The sequence below is a fragment of the Pteropus vampyrus genome, unplaced genomic scaffold (assembly GCF_000151845.1).
Source record: "Pteropus vampyrus isolate Shadow unplaced genomic scaffold, Pvam_2.0 Scaffold36, whole genome shotgun sequence".
Lineage (NCBI taxonomy): Eukaryota > Metazoa > Chordata > Mammalia > Chiroptera > Pteropodidae > Pteropus > Pteropus vampyrus.
Genome location: NW_011888817.1, coordinates 7,570,814 through 7,577,031, shown reverse-complemented (window position 1 = coordinate 7,577,031; position 6,218 = coordinate 7,570,814). Strand labels below are relative to the sequence as shown.

Here is a 6,218-nt window from a genome sequence, read left to right as displayed (position 1 = left end):
CAGGGGGCAGTTTCTTGTGCAGAGGGTGAGGTCTTCACAACAGTAGAGAAAGATAAGCGAACAGGATTAGATAAGTGACAAACGATAATCTTTTACATGTTCAACATGTACTTATCCATTTTGAAGAGGAAGGTAACCTTTAAAGGCTATGTCCTCCTCTCAATTTAAATAAAATAAGTTTATGGCATCATAGCACACGTGGTGACTGAATTCTCCCAGGTCAAACCCTTTCCTCCTGTGATATATTCTCCAGATGGAATTTCAACTGGATGCAATTACATTAATAGCATGCTATGTTCACATGGTCGAGAGATCACCTGTGCTTCTTTTGGAGTGAGATTGACAGCCACTTCGGATTAGCAAATGTGGTTTTTAAATGCAAGTGGTGGGGGGTGCGGTTCTAAAAAGCAAAGACAGCCCCAGGGCAAATCAGCCTCCAGCTTTTCAAAGGCAGCACATTGAGTTTGTTGGCTTTGTTCTCTTTGAATGTTTCTGGCACAGAATTCACAGGCGAGGTCAGACATCATCCCAGTGAGTATGGAGAAGACCCCACAGCAGAGGAGGTGCCACATCTGAGCAGGGGCCTGGGCAGGGCTGGACTCCTGAGTGGGGATTAGGTTCTCTCGCAGCCAGCGGGGTGATCTGGAACCTGTGGCTGCCTCTCTCTGGCCTCAGTTTCCCCAATGTGTAAAATAGAATTACTCGGACAGTTGGTGGCTTAGGTTGACTTCTGAGTCGAACATGAAAATAAGTCCAAGTAAGGCCCAGAGAGAGGATGGTAAGTGAGCAGGGCATGAAGAGGAGGCGGATAGGATGATTCACTAGTGAACACACTGCTCGCTGTCTTTGTCACTTCAGTCCAGGATCAACTTTCAAACCACCTGGCCCTGCATTTGCCCGGGGGGCTTTCCCTGGTTACCAAATTCCACCCGGATGCCCTGTGTGACAGAACTTAACTGCCTCAGCAATAATCTCTTGCCCTGGGAAGAGCCTCAAGCAGTGCCGAGGTAGGCGGTACCGTGTATCAATGCCCAGCTCCCACGCTGCCCTGGCGGGAAGCTCTATGCTGCCTGTGCTCCACACCGACTTCAGGTTTCCCACCTGATCACTCTCCAGTCACCGACAGTGGTAACTGAAGTGATGTAACAGCCTTTTTTGGAGGGCTTCCCCTCCTGTCTCAGCTGCCCACTGCCCACACGTATTTCCTTCACCTGCCCACATAATCACAGGCACCTTATCCTTGTTGTGAGTTCTGCCACCAGGGGACCCAAAACTAAGACAATAACTGAGGAGTAGAGAAGGGCACAGGGGCATTCTGGGTGTGTACTCGTCTCGTGGGTATGTCCGGTTATTGGGAGTTCTTTGAGCTGTATACGTAATGGTGTGCATGTTTTCCTCTATGTATATTTTACATTATAGCATAATAAAAGTGTGTCTATAAAAAGAATAGGGCCCTTTTTACTGAGATGCCCAGAATATGCTAGAGGGGTGATGGTACAAGTGACACCGGACACCCAGCACACAGAGCACACAGTCAAAGAAATTAATTTTGTCAAATGATGTGTGAATGAATTAATTAGAAAAGACATGAACCATTGAAGAAGCTAATGAAGCAAAGAATAATGAATAAATGCATGAATTAGGCAATGAGCAAATGAGCATATTTGGGAATGAGTGAAGGAATGAACAATGAAAGAAGAAATTCCTAAAGACTGATGAGGAGGTAAGTGCACAGATGGACAACAGAACAATGAATGAATCAAAGGGCACACACAGTGAAAGCAGGAATGAATGAACCGAGGAGTGAAGCAGGGAATACATTAACACAGGAACGAGCACATGAAGGCATGAATGAAAGAATAAATGGATGAAAAAATTGAGGAAACGAATGAATGAGTAGATATAAAAGTATAAGAAACAGTAAGCAAAGAATAACTGTATAAATGCATACGTGGATAAATGGTTTGATGTTGGACATGAGTGGGGAAATAATTTGCAGAGCAGAAAACTCAACTGAGGAAAAAGTCTCCACTCACACACCTGGGGCCCAAAGAGCATGTTCCTTTCAGAGAAGTTTGCTAAAGTGATTTCAGTTTGGACTTAAGAAGAACAATGTGAAGCAGATACCAATGAGGCCATGGAGTGAGCCACTCCGTAGAATAAACTGGGTCCAGTGGGAAGAGCTAAATGGAACTGACTACATTGTTTTCACAATTAGGTTACGGATAATTTCCTATTATGTAGCAAAACCCCAGCATGATTTTAGTAATCACTATTAAAATAACTACTTCCACTGTCTCCTTGCAAATTAACCTCCAGGAGATGTAATTAACATCGGCATGGGAAAGTTTGCTGTGTGGCCCAGGAACAAGGAAAGGGGGTAAAATTGTTGCTACGATCATCCCGTGAGACTCAGCAAGGAGGCCATGTGATGCCTGGGGACCCAGAAGTCCCATCCACGGCCATTGACATTAAACAAGTCACTCCCCCATCTGGGCCTCAGTCCCTCCCCTGTAAGATAAAGTCATTCCCCTGATTCCTAGCCTCCCTGGGGGAACTGGGGAAATCTTGTTCTAGGTGGAGTTCCTCACTGCCCCCACCCTGTGCCCCAACTGTACAGGGCATGTCCCTCATTGTAGGGTAATGGGGTCTCCTTTTGCTATGTGTTTCTTCCCTACCAGACTTAGGACAGAGACCTCAGTGCATGCTCAGCGCCTAGACCAGAGCCTGCTCACCTGCTCACAGTAGGTGCTCAGAGAACATCGGCGGAAGGAACGAAGGGATCTTGTGAAGTGTGGGTTTTTAGACGCTGCCTTAAGTCTCTTTCGAAACAATCAGGTCTGATAAGCAAATGGTCCCTCACCAATGTCCTCACCGACCTTGTCATGGCTGCCCTGTCTCTGATATTTTCCAGGTGCCACTTGTTCCCTTTATTCCATTGATACCTGCCTCTCTCACTTCCTGTGTGCTGCTCTGATATCTGGGCCTGAGAAAGTATGGAAACAAGCTGATACACTTGTGCATGAAGTATTGCCAGGTCTCCGATGAGGGGCCGAAGGGCTCTGCTCTGAGTGAAGGTGCCTAAGGAAATATGGTGTCTCCGTCTCCACACTTCAGGCATTGACAAGAGTCTCATTGCTGTCCCTACTGTCCAACAAGTGGACTAGAAGCTGCGTATCCAGTCTGCACCTGTGATTCCAGGATTTCTGCCTGCTTCCAGAATCTGCTTTCTCAAGTCTTCTGGCTCACTCCAACTGTCCTCTCTCTAAGATACTGGAAACCGTGCTGAATGAGGTCCCATCTGCAGGTGCAACAGATGGTCCCTCGTACCCTTGTCTGTCTGACCCTCCTGACCTTTTAGGAGATAGCCAACCCCTCCCCCATCAGCCCTGATAGAATTGGCTGTGGCAGGGGTGAGAGCCGGGGAAGATCAGCCTGAGAGAGAAGCCGGGGCCGATGACAAAAGGCCTGAGCCCAGGGAGAGGAGCGCGGACTCCATCTCTTCAACAAGAGGAGCAGGTGGGGCGAGCACAGCAGGCAGTCTGTGCAGCCGGGCTTAGCAGCACCCTGGACCAGGGGTCTAGGAAAATGACTGGAAGTGACCCTAGTGGGCCCAGGGAACCACGTGACCACGAGTCACCTTGGAGTCTCTCACCTAAAGGACCTTCCACCCATTCCAGGACCAGCCTGTCTGCCATCTCAGCCGATGGTATTGGACACAGAGACCAAGTGACCACTCAACGGGTCACCCCAGAAGGGCTGTCCTGGCTCAGACCCCTCCATGCCCTCTGCTCTCCCAGCAAGTCCAGCCTCATGGGGGCAGCCCTGGACGATCCCCCGGAACTGGATCAGAGGATCCGTGCTCACTTGAAGTACGAGACGGCCAAGGACACCTCCAAGGACACGGGGACGGGGGAGGCTGGAAGGCTGGAAGGCTGGGGCTCTTCTCCTTATATTTGCTACATTCCTTAAATTGTCCTTGATCATCACAAATTGCCCTTAGAGATAGAAGAAGTTGTAAAAATTAAAGAAGAAATCAGCAGCAGTGGTTCCTATGAAATGAGATCAAGTTTCCTTCTACACAATTAAACATGCACATGTAGAATGTCCTTGTCACACAATATACTGACTCCTGTTAGAGTCGATATTTGCTCATGAAAAGACTGGAAGTTTCTGGGTATTTTAAGGAACAAAGAACAGGAGGCTTCAGAGAGCCAGACAGACTTGGATGGTCTCAGCTCAGCCATGTTCGTGCGCAGGTCTCACGTCACTTTTCAAACCTCCGACTCCTCATTCTAAAGTGGGCGATGGCACCTCTTTCACGGGTGTAAGTGAAAAAACGTGGATAAAACAGCGCAGCCCCTGGGACACTGCAAACACTCAAAACGTGGTTGTTGCTGTTATCAACTAAGTGAAGAGTAAAGATAAAGCAGAGGTTTTCTTGGGAGAGAGGCTTCTTGCTTCTTTGTCCCTTTGGAAATTCCTTGATGGACTGCCGGAGCCAGTTTGATAATCACTTATTCCGATAAAATAAAACGTGACTGCAAGAAAGCCTTATCATCACAGCTTTATTATCACTGCGATGCCCATAAAATCTATTCCTTACACATGCCCGGGAGCAGCCGCTGGCCCGTGCCTGTGTCACCCTGCACTGGGCAGAGTCACTTTGTATCTCTACAACAGCTGCATGGGGGTATCATCCTCCAATTTTGCAGATGAGGAAACTGAGGCTCAGAGAGTGACACCACTTCAACGACACAACAACAGAGGTCTCTAAGGATCTGCCACGTGAGATCCAGCAGTGAACAAAGTTCCTGCTCCCCTGGTCCTGGGAGTAACAGATCATAAGGAATGAAGGTATAACATGTATAACATGTGATGGAGGAAAACACGACTGGATGTCAGGTGGCCCCCTTTGTCCTAATGAGAGGCTCACTTGTGTCCTGCTGCCACGAGGCTTCTCAGAGCTGCTTCCTTCTGGGGAGGATTCTGGGCACAAAGAACATTCTTATGGGAATAATGGATGTATGGTGTAGGACCCAAGGACACTTCATCCGTTCATTTGCTCATTCATTTATTACCCAGGTCAGTCCTGGATGTAAGTCAGTGAAACCAGAAACAAGGCCCCCTCCACTCCAGCCAGGGGCCTGATGCCTAAGGTCAGCACAGATCAGTGAGGTCACGCCAATTCTTGACCTATTTTAGCCTCAGGGTTTTACCTGTACAACGCAGGCAATAACAGCCTTTACTGACCCATCATCCTGTGCTGGGAATAGTGCTGACAATCCACGTGCTTCATCTCCGCCCAGCCTTAGACCACCGTGCGACTCACAATGCACAGGTTAGGAAACTGAGGCCCAGAGAGGTGACATCAGCTGCTCAAAGTCATAGTCAACAGGTAGCTTCAGAGTCAGAGGTCCCCAGTTTATGTCCACATTTGGCCACTCCCCTTGGCAAGCTTCTCACCTCTGAGTCTATTTCTTTGTCAGTAAAGTGATGGTGAGTGACAGCAGTACCTGCCTGAGAGAGGCTGCCGTGAGGGGCGGGTCAGACAGTGTTTGGGACACACATGGGACTGTGCCTGGCACAGAGCGATGGTGAGGAGGACGATAGCACTCCCTCTCATGTGGTGTTTGCTGCACTTAATCCTCCTGGTAGGCCTTAAATGGAGCATGCTGTTATAACCCTGTAACAGAACGGTCATTACCTGCAGTTCGCAGATGAGCAAACTGAGGCTCAGAGGGGCGGAGTCCATCCCTAAAGTCACAAGATGATGAGGAGCAGAGTCAGATTCTTACAGTGCTTTCTATCCATGCTGGTTCTTCTCCTTTTCTTTTTTCTTGTTTCTTTTCTTTTTTTTTCTTTAACTGCCGACAGCACTTGGTCTTCCTAGGTGGTCTCCCATCCAAGTACTAACCAGGCCCGACCCTGCTTAGCTTTCGAGATCAGACGAGATGGGGCCCGTTCGGGGTGGCATGGCTGTAGACTCCTTTGCTTTCTTTTTGACTCATCTTCATCTGTCCATTATATCAACCAACTATTCTTCACTACTTTTCTGATTCTATTGGTTTCAAAAGACTGCATCCTGTTCCTCTCCAGTTAGTTACCTTAAATGAAAGAAATTTATTTATTTAGATTTAACACAGTCTAAAGCTAATTAACATCTCTCCCCTCCCTCTGAATAACATCCACACCTTCAGAGGGCTTAACTCTAATCT

The 6,218-nt window shown here is 48.0% G+C and overlaps 1 pseudogene; it reads right to left on the bottom strand.

The window, feature by feature from the left end:
* Nucleotides 1–5,868: 5,868 nt before the first annotated feature.
* Nucleotides 5,869–5,987, bottom strand: LOC111738249 (annotated as a pseudogene).
* Nucleotides 5,988–6,218: the final 231 nt, after the last annotated feature.